Below are 27,540 nucleotides of genomic sequence, written 5' to 3'. Positions count from 1 at the left end.
TCAAACCAAATATGCTGGTCGCTTACCAGTTCGGAACCAACGCCGAACACTACAATTGTCAGACCCATGCCGTGACATAGCCAAATACAGGGGTGCTGCTCAACCCCTGTGCTTCACCGATGAGGTGCTGGATCATGAATTTCCAGTAGGGTTTAAACCCATAAACATCGAGGCATACAACGGAACGACAGACCCTGTGGTCTGGATAGAAGACTTTATTCTTCACATCCACATGGCTCGCGGAGATGATCTCCACGCCATCAAATACCTACCCCTCAAGCTAAAAGGACCAGCTCGGTACTGGCTGAAAAGCCTCCCCGAAAATTCCATTGGAAGCTGGGAAGAATTCAAGGACGCTTTCAGGGCAAATTTTCAAGAGACCTATGTCGGACCTCCGGATGCAGACGATCTAAGTCACATAACCCAACAACCCGGAGAGTCAGCCAGTAAGCTTTGAAATAGATTTCTCACCAAGAAGAACCAAATCATCGACTGTCCGGATGCCGAAGCCTTAGCAGCTTTCAAACACAGTGTCCGGGACGAATGGCTGGCCAGACACCTCGGCCAGGAAAAGCCAATGACAATGGCAGCCCTAACTACTCTAATCAGCCGCTTTTGTGCGGGCGAGGACAGCTGGTTGGCCCGTAGCAGCACCAGTGATCCTGGCACATCCGAAATCAGGGATGGCAATGGAAAACCACGACGCAATCAAAACAAACGTTGAAACAACGAAGAAAGCCCGGACAATACATCGGTAAACGTCAGATTCAGGGGCTCTAGACCCGGTCAACGGAAAAAGTCATTCAAGGGCAGCAGAGATGGTCCATCCAGCCTGGATAAAATTATATACAGGTCCTGCCAGATTCATGGCACCCCCGATAAACCAGCTAATCACACCAACAGAGAATGTTGGGTCTTCCAGCAGGCCAGCAAGCTCAACGTCGTACACAAAGGGAAGGGACCGCAAAGCAAAGACAAGGACGAATCCCGCCAGCTGAATACAGGGGGACTGAAGAAATTTCCACCAGAGGTCAAAACAGTGAGCATGATTTATGTCACCCATATCCCAAAGAGGGAGCGCAAACGCGCACTTGGAGACGTATATGCTATAGAGCCCGTCGCCCCCAAATTTAACCCATGGTTGGCCTGCCCGATCACCTTCGATCGCATGGATCATTCGACTAGTATCCATCATGGGGGTTCGACTGCCCTAGTGCTCGACCCAATAATCGACGGATACCACCTCACCTGAGTCCTCATGGACGGCGGCAGTAGTCTCATTCTGATATATCAAGATACTGTCTGCAAGATGGGGGTAGACCCGTCAAGAATCAACCAAAGCAACACTACCTTTAAAGGAGTGATACCAGGCGTAAAGGCCCGCTGCACGGGCTCTCTAGCACTGGAAGTTGTATTTGGTTCTCCCGATAACTTTAGAAGCGAAGAGCTAATCTTCGACACCGCTCCATTCTGAAGTGGCTATCATGCACTACTCGGAAGAACGTCCTTCGCCCGTTTCAATGCAGTCCCACATTACACTTATCCCAAACTCAAGATGCCCGGTCCATGCAGCGTTATCACGATCAGCGGAAACACGGAGCATTCTCTTCGTACAGAAGGATACGTGGCGGCTCTAGCAGCCGAAGCACGAAGTGGCCTTTTCAAACCGAGAAACACATCGGTCTTCAAGACCGCGGACACAGCTAAACGTGTTCGGCGCACACCTAGGTGTAGTAGCTCAGATAAACCTGAGCTTGATTAGCAGCCATGCCCCCATAAGAACAGCCCATAAGAAGACTGTACATGTCTTCCCATATACATAAATATACACTTGAAATTCCCTATGTGACGCTGGGGGCTTCCTGTATGTAAGAAGTCCATAGTTCGGCTTGACCCTATTTGGACTCAGGAAACTACATTTCACGGTTCATTAAAACAAACCAATTTTACTTACGGCCACCCCAGATTCTTTCACCTGGACCTTTTTTTTCTTACAGATGGCCACCAGGCTATACCCTTCAAGGATCAGGCACAACGGAGATAAAGGCGCAGACATGGAGCAGGGCCCCGTTTTAAGGTTTCTTTTTAGATTAAGGCCCTGCGTAAACCTTTTGTTTTATTATCTCTTGTTGTTTCATACTTTCCTGGCACTTAAAATGACCAAGAAAGATACTGGCATTACTTGCGAGCTTACGATTTGCCGCACTAAAATAGATGTTATAGAAGCAGACACAAGTGTGTTTTGAGATCTATGTTCTCACCACAAGCACTCTTTCATCACGCCGGATTGCTGCACGTACCTTGAACTCAGGGTTCATTACCGGGGGAAGTATTCAACCCGGTATATGTTGTAAAGTCCGAATACCTCCAGGAGTGTTCGGCATCGCGAGTTTGGCCTTATATGCATCATCTCTGAATCATGTCTTTGGTCAAATGTTGGGTTTGCCCAGCTCTTGTGTTTGCTACCTTACGTCTCCGCTCTATCGGCTAAGGTGGCACAGGGAGAACTACTATGATTGTGCCCTGGTTCATCCGGATAAGCACCTCAATAGAGAAAGCCGAAAACTGACTGTCATGATAAGGTGAGAGCTGGTCAACCACTCGATGACTCAGTGGAATCTTCGTGATTCCTCCGCATTAATGAAGGACCGGTTTCCCAGTCACGTATGTAAACGCACCGTATTCGGATAAAACGCGGACATACTAGGGGCTATATAGTAGCCCCACCATCAAACTCCTATGGCTAAGTGAAGGTGTTAAAGCTCTATAGTCTGATTGCCTAGTTCGCCGCACTTCCACCTCCTTAACAGACCAAGACGTTGGGTTAAGTGTGATCAAGTGCTTCTCCGAACACCCCCGCGTTATACGCGAGAGGGATGAAGCCAACGACTGCAAACTTTCAGGTTATATACATATATACATAAACGGCCGCATAGGAGGCACTAAAATACTTTACAGGCAAACATATAAATAAAGCCTTTATTACCATAAGCATTGTTTTTACAATTCGGATACATGTTACTCGAACATGATATTTTTTCGCACTGACCCTCTATTAAGCGGGCACCCTCTAAGACTTCTTTAAAATAGTGCTCTGGCGGGTCCTGACCCCCGGGTGGAGCCCTTGTTGCAATATCGGTGGCCTTCATCTTCGCCCAGTACGTCTTCACACGGGCAAGGGCCATCCACGCACCTTCTATGCAAGTCGACCACTTGACAGCGTCGATATGTGTCACCCCACGAACAAGTCGTTGCACCAAACCAAAATAACTATCCGGACTTGGTTCCCCAGGCCACAGCCGGTCCACGAAAGCCTTCATGGCAAGTACGGATATCCTATGGAGCTCTTCCCATTCGGCCATATGCTCGTTCAACAGCAGCGGTTGCTTTGGCATGCTAAACTGTGACCAGAACAATCTTTCCGCTTCATGGCCTTCTTGGTCTTGGAAAATGGTGTCGCATCAGCAGCACTCTTTGACAAGTCCAAATATGCGTCCGGAGAACTCCACATTTGATCAAGGAGGGCATACTTCGGATCGCTGAATTTAGTTCGCAATAAAAAGGGCTTCCCAGCCGCGATCTCCCCAGCTTGCCGGAGCTCCTCTCGAACCGCTCTGACCTCAGACCGGGTTTCCTTTGCCGTTTGTAAGGCCTTCTAAAGGTCAGCCGTTTTTGCTTGGCTCTCTTTCTCGAGAAGCTGATATCGGCCAGCGGCATCCTTTAGCTGAACCGCCATGTTGGCTATTCTATCCTCACTCTGGCAATGACCAGCCTGTTCGGCTTTTAATTCGTCAGCTGACTTCTTGGCAGCCGCGTCGCTTATCCTGGTCTGCTTCTTGGCCCAGGCAAGCTCAGCCCGAAGGGTCTCAACGGCGGCAGCACCATCTGTAGTTAAGCATGTTATAAATTCCAGCATCATGCTCCTATTTATACTTACTTACCGTCCCAAAGACATACCTTGCGCCTCGTCAAGCCTCTTGTTTACGAGCGCGATGTCATCGTCCGCCACATCAAGTTGCCGCTTCAGTTCGGCGAACTCATTAGCCCAGGCAGTTGCCCGGGCTGTAGTCGCCTGTGTACAAATTGGCAAAACCATTCCCTGAGCCTGTTTATCGTCTTTGATCCTCTGATTGCCCCGTTCGGATGGCAAGCAGAGTCTCAGGGGCTACTATCTATACATGGTGCACCTTGCGTTTACATTACGGTTAAAAAATATTACGTTACATACCTCGAAGCCTCTTAGCAGGCTCATGAAAGCTTCATCCAGTCCACTTTTTGTGGACGAAATTCTCTTAATCACCGCACCCATTATGGTACGATGTCCTCTAAGACAAGCTCTTGCCGCAGAAGGCTCGTCAGCATATCCGGCTGTATATCGGATACTCTGAGGCTTTTGTTTTCAGTCTCTCTAGGAGCCGAACACCCCGGACCTCGGGCGGCCGAAGAGTCACCTTTTGGCCTTGTCCTCCTTTGCGGATCGGGAGAGATCCTCCGGGATGACACCTTGGGGTCGTCTGCCTTATGGGGCTAGGAAGTATGAGGAGGCGTTTCGCTCTCCATCATCTCTGGAAGAAGATCCCCCGAGGATGAAGATTGTTGAGGAAGGCTATAGGCCGAACTGCAAAACATGCGTTTCAAATGTTACTCTCACAAACAGGAAAAGAACGGGGTATTATTATAAAACACATTTGTTCGCTTACGATTTGGCTAAAGGCTGGCCCCCATGTGGGCGTTGTACGGCAGTATTGCCTCCTGAATCAGGGCCCCTGATAGGGATTTTTTCCCTCACTTGGAAGCCTCCGCCTTCAAGTCTACGGGGCGGCTCTTTTCTTCCCGTGGGGGAGGGCATATTAGACCTCCCCGTTCATCCTCCGACATGTCCGACATAGGAGTTCCAATTTCCCCGGATATGGTGCGTGATGTACCTCCGATATGGAGTCCACTTTTGACCTCCCCACTCCTCTCCTTGTCCTCTCCTGATGGCACTTGATGAGGTGCATGAGCCAGCATCCTGGTTAATAATGGATCCGCTGAATCTTCGGGAAGAGGGGCCGAACACCTAATCCTCTCCGCCTTCTTTATCCAACCCTGATATAGGATGGTTTTTAGAGTAATATTATGATAAACATAACGGAGATATGTTCGGTTGTTGAGTACTTACCGGTGTATCTGGATGGTTGCAATCGAGGCATGCGTCCTCTATAGTGTCCGGACACCTTTTTCATGATCCGAAGAATAATTTGTACATCCCTTGAGTGTCATGCTGAAGAAGTTCTGAATGGTCCGCGGTCCTTCCGGAATGAACTCCCACATAGGGAAAGGTCGTCGCTGGCACGGTAGGACTCGACGAACTAACATTACTTGGATTACTTTGACAAGACAGATGTCCTTCACGATGCTTCCGGGATGCGGCTTTGCAATGTCCGCACTTCATCAGGCAATCCCCAGTCCAGCCCCTTATGAACCCACGATGCAAGTTGTGGCGGAGGACCGGATCGGAAGGCGGGGGCAGCCGCCAATTTCTACCTCGGGGTGTTGTGATATAAAACCACTCCCATTGCCATAGGTCCGAAGCTTCCGGGAAGGAACCCTTTGGCCATAAAACATTGGTAAATTTGCTTATTATAGCACCTCCGCACTCCGCATGTCTCCCATTGATTATCTTCGGCTTCACATTGAAGGTCTTGAGCCATAAGCCAAAGTGTGGAGTAATGCGGAGGAAGGCCTCACACACGACGACGAATGACGAGATGTGAAGGAAGGAATCCAGAGCTAGATCATGAAAATCTAGCATGTAATAGAACATGAGCCCTCTAACAAAGGGATGAAGACCGAAGCCCAACCCTCGGAGGAAGTGAGGGATAAACACAACCCTCTCATTGGATTTGGGAGTAGGGATAACCTGCCCTTGAGCATGAAGCATGTGAAGGATTTCCGCTGTCAAGTGCGTTGCCTCCCTAAGCTTTGTGATGTCCTCCTCTGTGACAGAAGAGGCCATCCACCGACCTTGAAGGCTGGGTCCGGACATGGTCGGAGGTCCGAAGCGCTTGGGCTAAACCTTGGGTGTTGGAACTCGAGGTGGGAGAAGAAGGGGATTAATCGTGGAAAGAGAAAGACAGGTCTTGGCCACTTTATAAAGAGGATGAATATCAAACATCCTCCGTGTGGCCTTTGAAACTTGCCTATTCCCAAGGAATCATACCAACAGAACGATTGGGTTACCCACGCCCGTATTGATGAGAATCCCGTGATAAGGGGACATGATCTCTGCTTTGACAAGATGTGCCAATAAAACTGCCTCGCGAAACATGGAATAGCAGGTTGGAAAAATGGTTCAAATAATGAGCGGGCCTCGGGGTGATGTCACGCTATGGAAAAGTTGTTAGCAGATTAGACTCGTGGAATATTGTACTTTCTACGGTGGTATGTGGAATTTGTTTTGCAGAGCCGGACACGATTCTTGTGTTGAAGATCTACTTTGGAGTATTCAGAGATGGAACCCGCCTTGCAATGCCGAAGACAATCTGCACGCCGGACTCATCATCATTGAAGCCTAGTTCAGGGGCTACTGAGGGAGTCCTGGATTATGGGGTCCTCGGATATCCGAACTATATGCATGTGCCGGACTGTTGGGCTATGAAGATACAAGGTAGAAGACTTCGTCCCGTGTCCGGGTGGGAATCTCCTTTGCGTGGAAGGCAAGCTTGGTGATTTGGATATGTAGATTCCCTTCTCTGTAACTGACTCTGTGTAACCCTAGCTGTCGTGGTACTAAGATTGACAGTAAGTGTAGGGTGTATGAATGAGGAGGCAAGGTCCTAGCTACGGTGAGGTTGTACGCAAGTGTTTACGAGTTCAGGCCCCTCTCGGAGGAGGTAAAAGCCCGACGTCTCGGTGCCCGAAGGCGGTCGACTGGATTTCAGTATATGCGTGTGTGTTATAGGGGGTGTGAAGCCTTGTCGCGGAGGAGGGGGTGGCTTATATAGAGTGCGCCAGGACCCCAACCATCCCCCGTTACAGAGGGTACAATGTACGTAAAGAGGGGGCATTATTGGTAGCGCCAGTTATAAAGTGCTATTAATGCCTATGAAGACTACGGAGTGAATGCTTGATTGTTGATGTCCTATGTGACTCCTGGTCTTCAGTAGGTCGAGTGGTTTCTTGTATGGTCGAGTGATATCACGAAGGAGGGGTACCCGAGTGATATGACAGGTCGAGTGGATTGCACTCAACGTCTTCATTTGGTACTCCCTGTTGTCTCTTGAGCTTCTTAGCTTCTAGGGTAGTCACCTTGGGTAGGGTATAGAGGTCAGCCTATGAACCTACCCTAGGTTTATATCATCATCATTACCCCTGAATGGATTGAGGTCCGAGTGGAAAGAAGGTTGAAGTTGATCTTGCTTTGACTCTTATGCTTCACAAGTACTTGTGTTGAACGGGAGGCTCATGTTGGAACTTCGTCTTCGTTTCAGTCGCCTTGATCGATTCAGAAATTGCCGAGTGAATTCATAACACCATCCGTCGAGTGTTGTTTTTTGACGCGGAATCTTTGGCACGATTGGTTTAAGCGTATCCCGGATTTGACGGGATTCGAATTTTCAGGGAAGCGCGTGGGACGGAGCGTGCCGTGGTAAGCGGGTTGGATAAACAGGAGCGCCTCAATCCCCGTGCCACCTTTTTCGCCACGTTCCCAGCGTGCGACTATTGCGGGATTTGACAGGATCACCTGGGCCCACGCATCAGCCACTCGGAAGTGGGCCTTTAAAAGGCGACGGGGCCGAGGTGCCTGCACTGTGCGCGTCCATTCCCCCCCCCCTTCTCCTCTGCTTCTCCATCGCATCCGGCTCCTCCGCTCTCGACGCCGCCGCTTCGCCACCATGGTGAGGGACAAGATAGAGGCGCTGGAACGCACGAAGAAGGCGACAGGAGCGGCGAAAGGCAAGAAGACAAATTGGGGGTCGTTGTCGCGGTCGGCGCTGCCGCCGGGTTGGATCCAGGGCGATTGGATCCGATCCTCGCTCCGGCAGGAAGATCTGGACGAGTTGGCTGAGTCCGGATTGATCGCCAATGGTGTTGTGCGGTTGCCGGAGGGGGAAATGGAGCCGCAACTGCGACCGGGTGAGTGCGTTATGCTCGCCACCCACATCGACCATGGTTTCTTGCTTCCTCCGCACCCTTTTTCCGGGGTTTTTTGAACTTCTTTGGGGCCCAACTCCATCACTTTTCTCCCAACACCATCACATACCTTGCTGCGTTCGTGTCCATGTGCAAGAGTTTTCTTGGTTGTCGACCGCATTGGGGCCTTTTCAAGCACATTTTCATTATCCGCTCCCAGTCGGTGAAGAAAGCTAACACGAGTGACGAGAAAACACACGTTATCCAGATGTGTGGGGGTTTGGGCATCCAGAAGAGGAAAGGGAGCTCTTTCCCTTCCATGACCCTTCCTGGGTCGTTCAGGGACTGGCAGTCCACCTGGTTCTACAGCCAGGACGTCGCCACTCCAGGCCAGTCGACTCGACTTCCCCCTTTAACCTTCGATCGTGTTCAGACCCCTTCCCCGCTGAAAGTGATCACTGAAGAGAAGGTGGAAACAAACTTGCTAGTCGAGAAGGTGGTTCACCTGATCAATCAGGGCGTGACTGGCATGGATTTACTGGAGGTATTTCTCAGTCGACGTATCCAGCCGCTTCAGGCTCGGGACCACCCGATGTGGATGTACTCTGGCGCCAACGACGCCGCTCGGGTCCACCCAGAGGAGGTCCCGGCCAAAACGGTGGCCATGTGGTTGAAGAGCATTACAAGAAACAAGGACAACCCCATGGGAGCCAGGAGGGTCGCTCCATTCAGCGATTGCAATCAACCAGACAAGGTTTGAACTTTGCTACTGACTATTTTCCTGTGCATTTTACATCTGTCTTTGAATCCGACTGAAATTCACTCGACTCTTTGTTTTGTAGATTTATACTGAGATGTATTCCATGCCCAACGGAGACCAAATTCTGGAGCAAGACCAGGAGGGGGAGGACAGCACGAATGAGAGTGGCGACTGGCAGTCTCCGGAGGATGACAACGAGGAGGAGAGTACGAGGCAGACGACGAGGGGGTCGACTCGCCGCCATGCTTGGAGCATCGATCCAAACTTCTTCACGATCCAGCGGGCGAGCGCGGAAAGACCGCGGCTCCCAACACCCAGGCGCAGAAACGCACTCGGACGTCGACTCCGGAGCCGACGGAGAAGGTCGCCAAGTAGCCCAAGGTCGTGCCCTCAAAGGCTCGGAAAACCTTGCCCGGGATCAAGATGGACGTTCCTGTCGCCGTGGGGTGAGCACTCAACTTTTCTGTGTTTCCTTCACCCGACTGATACTCCTGTTTTGACCGAGTGGATTATGAACTTTTTTCAGCCCCGTGACTTCTGCGACTGACATGGATTTTGACAAGGCCATAGGGGATGAGGAGGCTGATGATGCGGTTACTTCCAGAGCCGGTAAGCCCTTTCCAATTTGAATTTGATCTGCCGATTGATCCATTGGTCGATTGAACTCTTGGGGTTGTCTGTGTTACATCCTCGTGAGACATCATTACCCTTCCGGATGATGAAGACAAAGAAGTGCCTCTGAGGGAGAGGAGAAGGAAGGGCAGGACCTCGAGCAGGAGGGTGGCTGAAGGACAAGTGCCTGATTCATCGAGCGATCCGGAGATCTGGCTCGGACCAGCGTCACTTTCGCCAATCTGCTGTCGACCGACCGTCCATCAGGGTCGACTGCTCAGGCCTCTGCCGCTCCGGTCCAACTCCATGCATCCGATCCTGTATCTGCACCGACTGCATTGCCGTCATCCCTCTTCACTGCATACCAGACTCCATACCATCCGCTGAGTGCTGCCCGGGAAGCTCTTCTCCAAGTGAACCTCGTGATGGAGCAGATGAAAGTGGTGCATGAGGCCAGTCAGGTGGCTTACAACACCACTACTGCCCTGCAGGCGAACGTCAAGGTTAGTTGATTTCTGACTGAACTTTCGAGTAGTGATGGTTGCAACCGTCGCTTTACTGCCCATATGATGTCCTTGGATGATCGCTTTGGAACCTTTTATGTGCATCTATGAGTCTGCATTCCGCATCCAACCACCCACTGTGGTGTTTCCTGTAGCCAAATAGAAATAGCTTTTCTGCTTGGGTCGACTAGGTTGAGTCGAGTGTTTTTTTGAACCAGTGGGGGCACGCATAGTGCACCCACTGGGCGTAGTCCCCGAGACCGCGGTCGACTGCTGGCAGTTGACTGGGGTCTTAGAATCACCTTTTTTTACTCCTGCTGGGCAAACCAAGCCGAGTGTATGAACCGGACCAATGGGGGAACGCCAAGTGCACCCATTGGGTGTAGTCCTCGAGACTACTGTTGTATGTTTGATTCGGTGGTAGTCTTAGAACAACTATACTGAGGTTAACTTTTTGTATCTGTCGACTGACATGTCCCTTTTGCTGACTGCAGAAGTCTTGTGATCTTGGGGCTCAACTTTCTGAGCTGGATAAGAAGCAGATCAGCATCAATCTTGACTTGGAGCTGGCCAAGAAGAACATCAAGAAGGCCCAAGACGAAACCGCTATCATGGGAGGTAACCACTCGGAACCGTTCACCTTAATATTTTCCCTTTTTTTCTTTCCAATCTCTTTGAACCGAGTGATTCCACTCGAACAGATGTGCGTAGTGAAAACCGTCAACTTTAGGCTCATCTGAAGAATGTTATTTCTTTAGAGAAAATGAAGCACGCACTGGAGAAGAAGGACCTAGATCTTGCTGCAGCCCAGAAGGAGGCTCGAGAGAAAACATCGCTTGCAGACAAGAAGCTGGCTTCAGTCGGCGAGTTGGAAGATGAAATCGCGCAGATGAAGAACGATAAGGAGAGCTTGACTGGTGAAGTAGGGAACCTTAAAGCCAAACAAGGCGAGTTGGAGTCGTATCTGGGGTATCTTGTTGTGAAATTGGTCTTGAAACTTGAAGGTACTTCCTATGGCTTGACTGATTTGAGGTGTTGACTGACATGCCTTGTTGAACTGTTGACTCATTGTTTTTTTGACTGCGCAAAACTTTGCGAGGACTTCGAAGCAGAAACTGGGCGGGTTGAGACAGGTCTCGATCCCATAAACTGTCCCGTCAAAGACGATGTTACAATGAACGTGTTGCGGCTGGAGTCTCGTTTGGACAGTGTCGTGGACTACCTCGCTCGACTGAAGGCCACGATGACGCGGGCTGACGACGAACTCTGGCCTCAGGAAGAAGTCATCCGCTCGGTGTGGTGCTGACCTCGCTCTGTCACTGGTTCGAGTGCATCGCAAGGACGTCAAAGAAGACAAGCTGGCGGCCCTCATGGTTGCCAACACAAAGAAGCTCGACTTCTAGTCCTTCATGGAGACCTTCCTTGATGCCGCCACACGCATCGCAGACAGCATCGACCTCGACAGCTTTGTCGAGCCAGCGAGTCCTCCTCCTGCCGAGTGAACAAGCATTATGCTCCACCCTTTATTTGCCTCGGGATGCCGAGTGGTTATGTAACCATTAAACTCTATCGGGCTTGATCCCCAAGCACTTTTGCCCATCGTGGTTCTAAACTTTTGAGGGATTTATCTGAACTTTGTTTTCCTTGGATATCTTGGCTCTTGCTCTTGTTTCTTCCGAGTGTTGTTCGATTTTGAACTGATTTGTCCTTGACGACGTGCCTGGTCGACACCTCGTCGTCCTTGTGGATAGGGATGGAGCGTACATTGTATTTGTGACGCAGTCCACACGTGGTGTTCAATCGACACCTCGTCGTCCCCGCGGATAGGGATGGAGCGCACATTGTACTTGTGGTGCAGCTTAGAAGGGGTGTTCAATCGACACCTCGTCATCCCTGCGGATAGGGATGGAGCACACATTGTACTTGTGGCGTAGCTCAGACGTGGTGTTCAATCGACACCTCGTCATCCCTGCGGATAGGGATGGAGCGCACATTGTACTTGTGGCGTAGCTCAGACGTGGAGTTCAATCGACACCTTGTCGTCCCTACGGATAGGGATGGACCTCACATTGTACTTGTGGCATAGCTCAGTGGATCTTTAGTGACTTAGGTGATTACGGGGTCGCAGCTAAGCCCCCGGGTGGGAGGATTGCTCTCCACTCGGATTGTTTTTTAACTTGGCGATTACGGGGTCGCAGATAAGTCTCCGAGTGGGAGGATTGCTCTCCACTCAGAAATGTTTTTTAACTTAGGTGATTATGGGGTCGCAGCTAAGCCCCCGAGTGGGAGGATTTCTCTCCACTCTGAAATGTTTTTTAACTTAGGTGATTACGGGGTCGCAGCTAAGTCTCCGAATGGGAAGATTGCTCTCCACTTGGAAATGTTTTTTAAATTAGGCGATTACGGGGTCACAGCTAAGTCTCCGAGTGGGAGGGTTGCTCTCCACTCGGAGTTGTTTTTTTTAACTTAGGCAATTACGGGGTCGCGGCTAAGTCCCCGAGTGAGAGGATTACTCTCCACTTGGAATGTTTTTTAAACCTTACTCGGAATGTTTTTTAACTTATGCGATTACGGGGTCGCAGCTAAGTCTCCGAGTGGGAGGATTGCTCTCCACTCGGATTTTTTTAACTTAGTCCATTACGGGGTCGCAGCTAAGTCCCCGAGTGGGAGGATTGCTCTCCACTCAGGATGTTTTTAACTTAGGCGATTACGGGGTCGCAGCTAAGCCCTCGAGTGGGAGGATTTCTCTCCACTCGGAAATGTTTTTTCACTTAGGCGACTACGGGTCACAGCTAAGCCCCCGAGTGGGAGGATTGCTCTCCACTCAGAATATTTTTTAACTTAGGTGAATCGGATTCGCAGCTAAGCCTCCGAGTGGGAGGATTGCTCTCCACTCAGAATGTTTTTTAACTTAGGCAAATCGGATTCGCAGCTAATCCACCCACTGGGGGATTTTAGAAACAGATGCTTATGGGGAACTGATCATTATGATACTGGAAAAAAAATCTTGTCTTTGAGAAGCAAACTAGAACACTTTTATTACAACTCGTCAGGTCGAGTGATCTATGTGTAGAAGTGGCGGAGCAGCTCTGCGTTCCACACACGTGGTTCGTCCATCTTCTTGGCTATGTTGTAGATGCGGTAGGCTCCGTTGTGAAGCACTTTGGTGATGATGAAGGGGCCTTCCCAGGCCGGAGCAAGCTTGTGAGGCCGTTTCTGATCCACTCGGAGTACCATGTCTCCTTCTTGGAATGCTCATCCTTTGATGTTTCGGGCATGGAGTCGACGTAGATCTTGCTGGTAGATGGTCAACCGGATCAAAGCCATCTCGCGCTCTTATTCCAGAAGATCAACAGTGTCTTCTCGTGCTTGCTCTGCTTCAGCTTCTGTGAATAGTTCCACTCGAGGGGCATTGTGCAGCAAATCACTCGGAAGTACAGCCTCGACACCGTACACCAAGAAGAAAGGAGTCCGGCCAAACGACTGATTCGGCATTGTTCTCAGCCCCCACAAGACAGATGGAAACTCGGTTACCCAGGCTCAAGCAGCATGCTTGAGGTCACGCATTAGGCGGGGTTTAAATCCTTGGAGGATCAAACCATTCGCCCTTTCTGCTTGTCCGTTCGACTGAGGGTGTGTGACTGAAGCGTAGTTGACCCGAGTGCCTTGGGTTGCACAGAACGCCTTAAACTTGTCAGAGTCAAAGTTGGTGCCATTACATGTGATAATGTTGTGGGGAACTCCATATCTGAATATCAACTCCTTGATGAAACTAACAGCGGTGCTTGCACCGAGCTTCTTGATGGGTCTAGCTTCGATACACTTGGTGAATTTGTCGACCGCTACAAGCAAATGGGTGAAACCACTCGTACCGGTCTTGAAGGGGCCTACCATATCCAACCCCCAGACTGCAAATGGTTAGACGAGTGGAATAGTCTTCAAGGCAGACGCGGGTTTGTTGGACATGTCGGAGTAGAACTGGCAGCCTGCACACTTGTCGACCATATCATTTGCCATTTCGTTTGCTCGAGGCCAATAGAACCCTGCTTGGTATGCTTTGGCCATGATGGTCCGAGAGGACGCATGGTGGCCACAGGTCCCCGAGTGGATATCATTTAAGATCATTCGACCTTCTTCTGGGGTGATGCAGCGCTGAGCCACTCCTGTGACACTTTCTCTGTAAAGATGTCCTTTCATTACTGTGAAGGCTTTGGATCGATAGACTATCTGTCGGGCTTCATCCTCATCTTCTGGGAGCTCCTTTCTGAGAATGCACGCAATGTATGGTACTGTCCAGTCGGGCGTGATCATGAAGACTTCCATGATCAAGTCGACCATAGCTGGAATCTCAATCTCAGTCGGGTTGGTTGAACTTATCGGTTGCGGGGGCTCTTCCTTGAATGGATCCTCTGGTACTGACGGGGTATGGAGATGCTCCAAGAACACATTGCTGGGGATAGACTTCCGAGTGGAACCTATCTTCGCCAGATCATCAGCCGCCTAATTCTTGATTCGTGGTATGTGGTGGAGCTCTAACCCCTCAAACTTCTTCTCGAACTTTCTTACTGCATTGCAATAACCGGTCATTGCGGGACTCCTAACATCCCATTCCTTCATTACCTGATTGACCACTAAATCTGAGTCCCCGTAGACCATCAGGCGCCGGACGCTGAGTGAGATGGCCATACGCAACCCATACAATAGTGCCTCATATTCAGCATCATTGTTAGAAGAATCAAAGTGAATCTGGAGGACATAACTGAGCTTGTCTCCGCGTGGGGATACTAAGACCACTCCCGCACCAGAGCCATTCAACATCTTGGACCCATCAAAGAACATGGTCCAATGATCCGACTGGATTTGAGTCGGATGCTGTTGTTCTGTCCACTCTGCGAGGAAATCTACGATAGCTTGAGACTTGATGGCCTTCTTTGCCTCAAACTTGATATCCAATGGAAGAAGTTCAATCGCCCACTTTGCCACTCGGCCAGTTGCATCTCTATTGTTCAGGATCTCTGATAATGGAGGGTCGCTGACGACTGAAACTGAATGATCAGAGAAATAATGTCCAACCTTCTTTATGGTTAAATAGATCCCATAAACAAGCTTCTAATAATGAGGGTATCTTTGCTTGGACGGGGTCAGGACCTCTGAAATGTAATAGATCGGGCGTTGAACTTTGAAGGCTTTGCCTTCCTCTTCCCGCTCGACTGTGAGAACTGTGCTGACAACTTGTCCCATGGCTGCGATGTAAAGCAAAAGAGGCTCTTTACTGACTGGAGCAGCAAGCACCGGATGGGTGGAAAGCAGGGCTTTGAGCTCTTCAAATGTTGCTTCGGCTTCGTCATTCCACTCGACCTTGTCAAATTTCTTCATCAGCCGGTAAAGAGGCAATGCCTTTTCACCGAGGCATGAGATGAATCGACTCAATGCAGCCAAACAACCAGTAAGCTTCTGGACATCATGCACTCGCACTAGGTGCTTCATTCGGAGGATTGTACCAATCTTTTCTGGATTTGCGTCGATTCCTTGTTCGGAAACAAGAAAACCGAGTAATTTTCCGCCCGGGACTCCGAATGTGCATTTTGATGGATTGAGCTTGATATCGTACCTTCTTAGGTTGGCAAAGGATTCAGCAAAGTCAGTCAACAGGTCGGAACCTTTGTGTGACTTAACCACTATGTCGTCCATGTATGCTTCCACATTCTGACTGATCTGAGTGAGCAGGCACTTCTGGATCATGCGCATGAATGTGGTGCCAACATTCTTGAGGCCGAAGGGCACGGTGACATAACAAAAGCACCCAAACAGGGTGATGAAAGCAGGCTTGATCTCATCGGGTCCAAACAGTCGGATCTGATGGTACCCGGGATAGGTGTCCAGGAAGGACACTCGCTCGCACCCCGCAGTTGAGTTGACTATCTGGTTTGGGGCAGCAGAAAATGATCTTTCGGGCAGGCCCGATTGATGTGCTTGAAGTCAATACACATTTGAAGTGATTTGTCTTTCTTGGGAACCATAACGACATTGGCGAGCCACTCGGAGTGGTATATCTCGCGGATGAACTCAGCGGCCAGAAGCCGAGCCACTTCCTCGCCAATTGCCTTCCTCTTCTCCGTGGCGGACCGACGGAGATGCTCTTTGACCGGTTTGCTTTTGAGTCAACTCGGAAATGGTGCTCAGCCAGTTCCCTGGGTACACCCGGCATGTCAGATGGCTTCCATGCGAAGATGTCCTAGTTCTCACGAAGGAACTGGATGAGCGCAGCTTCCTATTTGTTGTCGAGTGTTGTTGAGATGTGGGTCGGAGCAGCATTCAGATCGGTCGGGTGGATATGAACTGGCTTACTCTCCCCAGCCAACTGGAATGCGGACTCCGAAGCAAGCCTCTTGGCATGCAGCAAATCACTCGGATCTGCTATCTTCTGATACTCTTGGAATTCCACAGCTGCCATCTGCTCGTCTGCTATCTTTGCACCAACTGAAGACAGTCTTCCGCTTTTTTCCGGTTACCAGAGATTGTTATCACGCCTTTGGGGCCAGGAATCTTCATTTTCAGGTACACATAACATGGTCGAGCCATGAAGCTGGCATAGGCAGGTCTGCCCAGAATGGCATGATAAGCACTCTTGAAATCCACAACCTCAAACGTCAAGTTCTCTTTGCGGTAATTCTTCTCATCGCGGAAAACCACATCAAGAGCAATCTGGCCGAGTGAATCGGCTTTCTTTCCGGGGATGACTCTGTGGAACCTCATGTTGCTCTCGCTGAGTTTGGACATCGGAATGCCCATTCCCTTAAGAGCTTCGGCGTACAGAATATTTAGGCCACTACCACCATCCATCAGAACTTTGGTCAGTCGAGTGCCTCCGACGACTGGGTCGACCACCAGCGCCTGCCGCCCAGGGGTAGCTACTCGTGGCGGGTGGTCTGACTGGTCCAATGTGATAGGAGTTTTTGACCACTTTAGATACTTTGGTGTTGTCGGAGCAACCATGTTCACTTCTTTGTCAATGACTTTCAGTCGACTTTTGCTCTCAACGTCAGCAAAAATCACCAGGGTGGCATTAACATGGGGATATCCTTCTTCCTCTTCCTCATTTTCTCCTTCTCAGAATCTTTATCCTTTTCACTGGCCTGACCCTTCTTCTGGAAGCTCTGGATCAGGATCAGATTCCCCTCTTCATCTTTCTTAGTGTGAATATGACACGGCAAATCCATCACATCATTTTCATCTTGGTCTTTCACTTTCTTGGGATTCCAGGGCCCTTTGGGCTTCCCTTTGAACTTTCCTTGATTTAACACTGCTGCTGTTGACGCTCGAAAATGCATGATTGCAAAGAGTGACTTGAGGCTATAATGAGATGAGGTTAAAATTATGAGTTCATGTCACCAATTGATGGCTCTCTTCAAGACGATCGAAATTAAGGACAGTATAACCGCACCTAAAGCGAGTCCTCTCATACATCTACGCTCCTTGCCGTCAGATTTTGTGGCTTGATCCTTCATGGCCGTCGGATACACCTCCTTCCGCGCATGGGCTTCTCACGGGCCGATTGTCCTGTGGGCAGCTTCTCCCGAAACCAAATCCAGGCCCTCTCGTTCGCCTAAACCAAGGAACGTCCGATCTCAGATGGACGGTCATCGAACATTTCCTACGATTCCACCCAGACGTCTCGTCTCTCGTTCAATTCCCATCCCGGATCTCGCATCTCTCTCTCCCACGACACAGGTTGCGCCGCCACCGTAGTTTCGTTCGGATTCCACCTCCTCGTGGCGTAGTCCATGCCCGCCCCATCGGAACATCGCCTCCGTCTCCGTTTAGCCGTTGATGTCCTACTTATCTTTTCTTTCGTCGGAAAGGCCATAAGGGAGCATCTGTTTTTCTGGGCGGCCTTGAGCTCCATCCCCAGATCGGTGGCGCACAACACCCCTGAAGCACGGGTATGTATCCGATCTTTATCTGGAGTTATTGGGCTCGCTGCTGCCAGCTCTTCCACGCTCCGGGCACATAGCCATGCGGTGGTGAGCGACAGTAGCAACGTTGAGTTTTGGGGGCCGTCGGCGTCGTGGAACTCGGTGTGGCTGAAGGTACTCCATCAGGTAATCGGGTGGATCGCCTTCTTTTCTGGACCTTCATCTTCTACCTGCAGGTTGTCCTCTACTACAAGCGCGAGAGGTGCTCCTTCTATCCCTTTACTTTGTCCTTGGCTATAGTCTTTTTGGGCTAGATTTGTTTGACCAGCTGTTCGTCTGTTCCTCAGCCTGCGGTTCTGAGGATTCACTTAATCTGCGCACAAAACAGACTTTGCCTCCTTTGTCATATATGTGTCTTGATTTTGGAAGAAAAAAAACAACCTTGAGAAATTCGTCTGGTACCGTCTCAAATGTCTAGAAAATGCAGCTTTCTTTGAGCTTACGATGAACCGTGTCTTCAGGCAGATGCAAATTCTAGGAATTACCTCGATTGCTTTGCTCCTATGGCAAGATAGTGGCCCTGTTTATAGGAGGGTGTCATGTATGCAAAGTACAGGCAAAGAAACAAAACAAAAAGCAGTTAGCAGTTAGCACCGAGTAGAATGAACCTTTTTCTTGTGGTGCTTATAAACTACTCCCTCCGATCCAAACAGAAGTGTTGTGGTTTTTTGGGTTGGAGGGAGTATTTAATGTACACTTTGTTGTCCATCTATTATTATTGTTGTATAACGATTCTTGCAGGTATGGCTAAATAAAAATCACGACCGAGAAGAAGAGACAAGGTATAAGAGTAGGCCATTACGATATCCGGATCAGAACGAAATCAGGGAAATCGTCATGAAACCAGAGATACAGTAAAAAAAGGTTTTTAAGTAGTAAATTAAGGGTTTTGGTGCTTTGCACAACTGCATGAGAGTATAAATTTTGGACCTGTCGAGATTTGTAATTGTGGCAGTATGGCCTGATTGTGTTTATTTTAGTAACCAGCCCATCCTCCATGACACTGCTCTTCATAGGTACTGCTTTTCCTTGCCCATTCCTATAAGGCTATAACTAATTAAGCTTCATCTTAAAAAATAGGTTTATCATTCCACCCTTAAGAAAGAGGTTATGCACAGAGAAGTGACCTACAAGTGTGAAGCCAGATGCAAAAACAACACATGTTCATGCAGTTGTTCCCACACCCTCTTAATTCTTTTCCTATCTGACCAAATGGTATCTACTCTTTGTCCAGATGTTGCAAAAAGGAATGGATTATTGAATGTTTGCTGCTCTAGAGTATGCTAGATTGTGTTTTTTTTAGCAAAACTGATCATTTGTGTAAATTTGGAATTTTATATGAGAACTTTCTTTGTGCATGATTGTTGATAAATTATTTTATTTGAGATTTGATAAGCTGGATTTAGGTAGCGCTTGCAGGCTAGCATACCATTCCATCGCATCAAGATAATTTATATATTGTGGATAATGTTCAATATTAGTGCAACATGCAAGCACATTTTCCAATTGTTGATAATTAGCTTCAGCCTTTGCGCCATCTATAGTATTTCTGCTTCAAAGGATTGATCTGAGAGGTCATAAGAGTAGTGTTGGTAAGGGCATTTAATTAGTTCCAACTATATCTGTCTTTCTGTTCTTATACTTTTCGCATGTTTTTGTACCGGTATTACAAAGCATTCATCCAGGTCGAGGCAAGTGGAGATGATGCTGGAGCTGTCTTGCTCCATTGCGCGCCGATGAACATCAATCCACGCAAAGTCAGTGCAAAAGCAATAAAATTAATAAGTTAATCACACTGAATTTGTTAGGATATTATAAGAATACAGTTGAAAAAGGATTATGTGTTGTCTATAATTTATGACCAATATGAGCCCCCCTTTGGTTAAAGATAACTTTATATAATAACATTGCTTGATAATGTGAGATTTAATCCTAAGATAACCAGTTAATTCGATTTAGGTGATGATGTGTTTCATCGTCCCTTTAGCCTAATAAGTAATAACACATTATCTCACTGAAGGTTTCTTCTATGCTTTCAATAGAGTAACTGTCTAGATTTTAGTAATGAATGTTTTCAATGTTAAAATGTCAATCTTCGGGGAAGGCATACAAATAGACCAATGTTTGTTTTCTGTGAACTGAATCATGTCAAAGATTATGTAGTTACTTTGATGAAAATAAAACCATTGTATGCACTCATTACTCGGCATAACAGAAATTATGTTTAACTTCATATCCTTAAAACACGAGACTTTCCATTTAAAGTTTATTTATGTGCCCTACAACAGCTTTCATTAGCATATGATCCTTCATCCTATCTTTTTGTCCTCCTGTTTTGCAGAGTTCTGTGGGTGACGTTTGTCTATTGGAGAATGTGGGAGAAAGAGAGCAAGACTGTTCTTCTTAAGTTGCTTACACATTTGTAGGTCAGCCCCATATTTTTGTATAAGCTAATCCATGCTTTCTCATATCAACTTTTTTTTGTTTGCTCAACAAATCTTATTCATTAAACAACTCCTTATGAGCTAAGTCAAACATATAATTTTGCAGGAACCTTCATGGTACGAGACGGACAACTTCACTGTACCCTTTATTCCAAGTTATCTTGCCGATTGATGCTAAGCAACTATGAAAAACTTGTGGATGACCTAATTTTTTATTTCTTATTGTGTTTGATGTATCCACATTTCAGAATCCTACATCATGCATATAGATGGATACAAATCATTTAAATTGCAGAATTGAAAATGTATTATACAAATAAATGTGCACAGGTTGCTTCATATCACTAACAAGTACTCCCTCCGTCCAAAGTGTCTTAAGTTTAATACAATTTTATACTAAAGTTAGTACAATGTTGAGACACTTATTTTAGAATGGAGGGAGTATGAGTCAAAATAGACGAGCGCAGCAACGCGCGCCATCGATGATCCAGTAGATATGAAGATGGTGCAAAACGAAGCTCAGGTGCAAAAGATATGACAATTTCGGAGATACCCGTGTTGACATCAGAATAGAAAATGGCATGAAACCTTATTAAGATGGCCTCTGGTGAGAAAGTCTTCAACTGCAAAGTTCCTCGTCTCGTCAAAACGGACGATTTTTATATAAAAACCATCCCCATCCGAGGTCGTATGCAAAAGTTACAGGCAAAACAGTGGACTGCAACAGTATTTGGCCGGATCATCCGGGCCGGGATCCGGACCATCCGGCCTTCAGCCGGATGAATGACCCGAACGTCCGGGCTATCATCCGGATAAATTAACAGAACCATAAATTTCGGGTCCTGTGAAGCCAGATCATCCGGATGGCACCCAGATCATCCGGGTAAGGCCCGGATAATCCGGATATGAGTCTGAACGTCCGGACAACTTTTTTTGCTACAGACTTTAGAAAACTTCCCGAAATACCTTCAAGATGGCCTCACATCAAACAGTGTTCAACATGAAAGTTGTGCGTCTCGTCGAGACGGTTGATTTGGATATAAAAAACGTCCAAATCCAAGGTCATATGTGGATTCTAGAGTCAAAACAGTAAACTGCTGTCAGAAAACTGGGCTAGGCCGGATCATCCGGGCCGGGGGTCGGGAATAGTCCCTCTGACATGTCTAATCCCTCTGAGGCGTCTGTTCCCTCTGAGGCGGTCGCATCCCTCTGAGGCGTCTGTTCCCTTTGTATATAAGTGTACAATCATTATCAATAAAGAGAAGTTCGATTCATTGTTGTCTCTCTCGATTTGTGTCTCGATTAGTTCCAACACTTTTCTTGTACGAGAAGTCCATCCGCCTTTTATATAGATAAGAGGTGACGGCCGAATGAACAACAACACACAATCACAAAACTCATCTACTTTTTACCCTAGTTTTACACCCCTCCCTTGTTCTTTCTCTCTCGTTCTTCGTTCGTTCTTCGTGTTGAAGGGAAGCGATCCTCGAGGCTCTAGGGGCGGACGAACCGACCTAGGGCAGCCCATTGCCGCCGCGCGTCCAGACGGGATCCTGCCCGGGCGTGTGGGGTTTCGAGTGCTCAAAAGCGCCCGCCGGATTGCTTGTGTACCACGCTTCCGGACGGGCCTCCTTCGTCGTGAGCTGCGGTGCATCACCCTCGGCGTTGGAGCTACACGGTGATGTGTTCATGTGCAAACACACTTTTTGGCGACTCCGCTGAGGACGAAATATCAAGAATCATCATCAACCATGTCTAATCTCCCCAAGCCCTCAGAAGTTGACGCCGATAACATCATTAAGCCCGGTCTTGATGAACTATCGGATGAACATCGCCAAGCCTACAAAGCGTGCAAGAAGCAGCGTGAAGAGGCTTTTGAGGCGCTCAAGAAGAAGCGCGAGGAGGAGGATTTAGAAGTGTTTCTTTCAAGTTTCAAGAAGGACCGTCAAGGCAACATCACTCCGGTTGGAAACGTCAATTTTCCTCCCCTCATCGACGAACAAGATGTAATCACTGTGAGTAAAGTTTTTTCTCCAGAGCAAGTGGCTGTGATTGAAAGTCTCGTTAGTAAGGGTAATGTGATGGCATACAACTCTTTTGTGGCTAGTGCTAATGCTCATAAAAATATGCCGCCATCATCTAGTGGTACTGTTGGTATATGTGAGAAACCTGGTCCAATTTTGCATATTTCATCGGCACCACCTATGCAACAACAATATAATATGCCGTTGAGTTTTTACCCTACTGAAACCAACCAGCTTGTGGCTGCACCTACATACCCTAATTCTATTATGAGTGTGCCCAATTCGGCGTCAACGCCGAATCACTTTGTCACACTACCCATAGGCGCAAGCATGTTTGGTCTTCCGCCGAATTATGGTTCGGCGCCCATCCCACAAGTTGCACCAATAGCTAGTACTCAGGTTGCTCCTATGCCATTGCCACAAACATCTTCATCTACCTCGGGTCCAATTTTAGCTAAATTAAGGGAGGATTTGCATAAGATGTTTCTAGAAACTTTCAGAAACGAGCCGAAAGTAAAGAGTCGTGTGTATCAAAAGCCTTATCCTGAACATTTCGATGCAATTTCTTACCCTCAAGGTTATAAGGTTCCTAATTTTATTAAATTTAATGGTGAGGGTACGAAAACAACTTGGGAGCATGTAGCGACCAGACCTCAACCAGTCTGATCTCTGTGCTCAGTGTCATCCCTGGATCAGTAATGCTGACACCACACAGTACTTGGAGGATTTATAACAGAGTAGCAACCACACACTTATTACATCAAATGTCTCAAAAGAGAACTTATTGAAATAAATACGGCTTAAGGCCATCTAAAAACGATAACAGCGGAAGTCTTGGAAGATAAGCGAGTCCATCAACTCCAACGGCATCACTGAGTATAGAACCACGACCTAAAAGCACCTTACTCGTCGTCTGAAAAGTCTGCAACATGAAATGTTGCAGCCCAAAAATGGGTTAGCACATGGAATATGCTGGCAAAGGTAACACATAGAGAATAACAATGGAATAAGCTACACTACATGCAATTTGGCTGGTGTAAAAGCTCTATGGTTACAGTTTTGCATAAAGCCAATTTTTCCCTACTGCAAAGGAATAAATTTAATTAACTATCATGGTGGTTGTTAAACATTGAGAATGGTTGACAGCATTCTCAATCCCAATTAAAAGTACTCATCAAACCCAACAATATTAGATTAAAGTAACATGATGAGATTCACATGATATCCAGGTACTAGATACTCAAAACGTCCATAACCGGGGACACGGCTAATCATGATTAGTTTGTACACTCTGCAGAGGTTTGCGCACTTTTCCCCACAAGACTCGATCGCCTCCGTTTGATTCCTCGCACTACATGGTGTTTGAGAAACGGATGACCGAGACATAGTCTTTCGGAAGCACTAGCACCTTACATGTGGGTAGACCGGTACACCTACTTTCCCCTACATCTGCTAGTCTACCCGTAAGAGTTCGCACGACTTAATCAACTATGCCAGAGCCCATAATGGCTTGTGGCTGCACACGGAAGTTTCTAGTTTGAATAATCTCATGATCCCTTTGAGCCTGGGTGGCGGTCCGAAGAAATACAGGCAAGTCTTGATAGAAACCAGGTGCCTCAATCCACCCAGATGTGTGTTTAAGTTGCCAGCTTAAATAAACCATTGATTAACAATCTCACATCTGTCATGGATACACTCACCCAATCCACGTCTACTAGCATAGCATGGCATAATAAGCAAACGTAGAAGTAACTCCCAGGGGTTTGAAAATAAAACAGGTAATAGGTACTACCTCATCTACTTTCCATCCCACAATTTAATTAGATCCTAATCATGCAATTGTTTGAGGATTGGTCTAATGCATAAAAATTGGGTAGTAGAAAAGGTATGATCAAAGTGTTACTTGCCTTGCTGATGATCCGCAAAACCTAGAGACTCGAAGTAACAGGCGCACTCCGAGTATTCTATCGCAGACAAACAAACAAACAAACATACAATAAGTACTCATCTAATGCACTGGTAAAACTCGAATAAAAGATCCAACCAGAATGTTCAACTTAAGAACTCCGGTTTGCAAAAAGAACCAAATCAAACAAAGCAACAAAAATCAAACGGCGAAAGAAAATAACTTTGTTTTACTAATATGAATCTAAGTCAAATTTTACAGAAGCAAAAACTTGTTTAAGTTGATTATTCGGAAAGAGGGTTCCGAGACGAAACTCCAGGCGCTTGAATCGCCTGATTCCAATAAACGAGCGAAAAGTTATACTAAAACGAAAATCGGATCAGGAATCGCGATCAGAAAAATCGCGGATTAAATCCGAGAAAAAAGAAAAATGACGAACAGACTGACGAACGAACGTTCATTGACTAAACATATCTGACGAATACGTTCGTTAAAATGAATGAATGAGCGAACGCTCGCTATTTAACCGAACCGAAAAATAAAACCGATCTAAAAAAATAAACCGAAAAAACAAAAAAACGAAGAAAAAACAGCTCGTTTTTTTAATAAAAAAACCGGCGACACGCGAATCGAGGCGGCGGCGAACCTCGGGCGGCGGGGTCGGCTGGCGGCGGGGGCGGCTCCGGCGGCTCCGGCGGCTGGCAGCGGAGCGGCGCGGCGGCGGCGGCGGATCTGGCGGCGACGCGGCGCGGCTGGCGGCTAGGGTTTCGGTGAAGTGGGCCGGCAGCGGCTGCGGGCTGGCGGGCGTGCGGCTGGGCCTGGGGGGGGCTCGGGGCGGCGCTATTTAAAGGCGCCCCCGGGCGGAGTCCCGCTCGGGCACGGCCCGTAGGTCGGTTGCGTTTTTTTTAAATAATTCCACGCAGAAGAAAAATAAAAAGAAATACTAAACGGACTCCAAAAATCCCGAAATAAATTTTCCCCGGCTTCTAAAATCAAGCCGGACAAGATGAACATTTATTTGGGGCCTAAGTGCAATTTTGAAAAACGCACATTTTTCCTAAATTCAAATAAAAGACCAAAAACTTCCAAAATAAAACTTATTTGATTTTTTTTATTAAATCTTCATTATTTCTTTATTTTGGGAAATTCATTTTATTCCCTCTCTGAATATTTGGTAGTAGAAATAATTGAAGATAAAATAAATAAAATCAATGATCCTATTTTCAAAATTTGAGAAAAACTCAAATAAGAAAATAACGAAATCCCCAACTCTCTCCGAGGGTCCTTGAGTTGCATAGAATTTCTAGGATCGAGCCAAAGATGCAACAAAATATGATATGCAATGATGATCTATGTATAACATTCCAAATTGAAAATTTGGGATGTTACAAACCTACCCCCCTTAAGATGAATCTCGCCCTCGAGATTCGGGTTGGCTAGCAAATAGGTGAGGGTGGTCCTTGAGCAGATCTTCCTCTCGCTCCCAGGTGGCTTCCTCCTCGGTGTGGTGGCTCCACTGAACTTTGCAAAACTTGATAACCTTACTGCGGGTAACTCGACTGGCATAATCCAGAATTCTAACTGGTTTCTCCTCATAAGTCAAATCATCCTTCAACTGAATTGCTTCCAGTGGCACAGTATCTCTCAGTGGTATATCGGCTATTTCTGCGTGACACTTCTTCAACTGTGAAACATGGAACACATCGTGAACTCCTGACAATCCCTCAGGTAATTCCAACTTGTACGCTACTTCTCCCATGCGTTCCAAAACCTTGTATGGCCCCACAAAACGTGGTGCTAACTTTCCTTTAACTCCAAAGCGCTTAACTCCTCGTAGCGGAGATACTCGAAGATAAACTCTGTCTCCGACTTCGTGTTCTGTCTCCTTGCGTTTTGAATCTGCATAGCTCTTCTGCCTTGACTGAGCTACCTTGAGCCTGTCGCGGATCAACTTTACTTTCTGTTCAGACTCCTTAATCAAATCCGGTCCAAACAACTGGCGGTCTCCAACCTCATCCCACAACAATGGGGTTCTGCACCTCCTTCCGTACAAGGCTTCGAAAGGGGCCATCTTCAAACTGGATTGATAACTGTTGTTGTAAGAAAACTCCGCGTATGGCAAGTTGTCATCCCAACTAGATCCATAATCCAACACACAAGCTCTAAGCATATCCTCCAAAATCTGATTGACTCTCTCGGTCTGTCCATCTGTCTGCGGATGGAAAGCTGTGCTAAACTCCAGCCTGGTTCCCAATGTTTCGTGCAATTGCTTCCAGAACTTCGAGGTGAATTGGGTTCCTCTATCTGATACGATACTCCTCGGAACTCCATGCAAACATACAATCCTTGTCATGTATATCTTAGCCAATTTGGCACCGCTGTAGGTAGTCTTTACTGGAATGAAATGAGCTACCTTCGTCAAACGATCGACTACAACCCAAATCGAGTCATAGCCTGAACGAGTCCTGGGCAATCCCGTGATGAAATCCATGCCTAGTTTGTCCCACTTCCATTCGGGTATAGGCAATGGCTGCAACAATCCGGCTGGCTTTTGATGTTCTGCCTTCACCCTCTGACATACATCACAAACTGCTACATACTCTGCAATATCCTTCTTCATTCCGGTCCACCAGAAAGTTTCCTTCAAATCCAAATACATCTTGGTATTCCCGGGGTGAATCGAATATGGTGAATCATGTGCCTCTTGCAGAATCAACCTCCTGATCTCCGGGTCATTGGGCACATAAACACGGTCCTCAAATCGTAGGGTATCGTACTCATCCTCACGAAATCCCTTAGCCTTTCCTTCGTTCATTTTCTCCTTTATAGAGGCAACTTCCTTATCTGTCTTTTGAGCTTCTCTGATTTTATCCATCAATGTAGACTGAATCTCCATTGCTGCTACATAGCCTCTCGGAACTATTTCCAAACATAGATCATGAAGATCCTCGGCTAACTCCTTGGGTATTCCTCCCATCATTAGTGTATTGACGTGGCTCTTACGGCTCAACGCGTCTGCTACAACGTTAGCCTTCCCGGGGTGATAATGCAATCTCATATCATAATCCTTAATAAGCTCCAACCATCTCCTCTGCCTGAGATTTAACTCCTTCTGCGTGAAGATGTACTTCAAACTCTTATGATCCGTGTACACCTCACAATGATTTCCAATGAGAAAATGTCTCCATGTTTTCAGTGCG

At 47.5% G+C, this 27,540-nt stretch overlaps 1 long non-coding RNA gene across 1 annotated transcript; it reads left to right on the top strand.

Annotated features, from left to right (window-relative positions):
- The first annotated feature begins 17,668 nt into the window (after positions 1 to 17,668).
- On the top strand, positions 17,669 to 20,727 carry LOC123107695 (uncharacterized). Its single transcript, XR_006451728.1, has 2 exons — positions 17,669 to 20,392; positions 20,517 to 20,727. It is a non-coding gene; the product is annotated as an uncharacterized lncRNA (long non-coding RNA).
- The last annotated feature ends 6,813 nt before the right edge of the window (positions 20,728 to 27,540 follow it).

This window comes from Triticum aestivum, chromosome 1B (assembly GCF_018294505.1).
Source record: "Triticum aestivum cultivar Chinese Spring chromosome 1B, IWGSC CS RefSeq v2.1, whole genome shotgun sequence".
Lineage (NCBI taxonomy): Eukaryota > Viridiplantae > Streptophyta > Magnoliopsida > Poales > Poaceae > Triticum > Triticum aestivum.
This window is presented reverse-complemented; position numbering and strand designations above follow the sequence as displayed.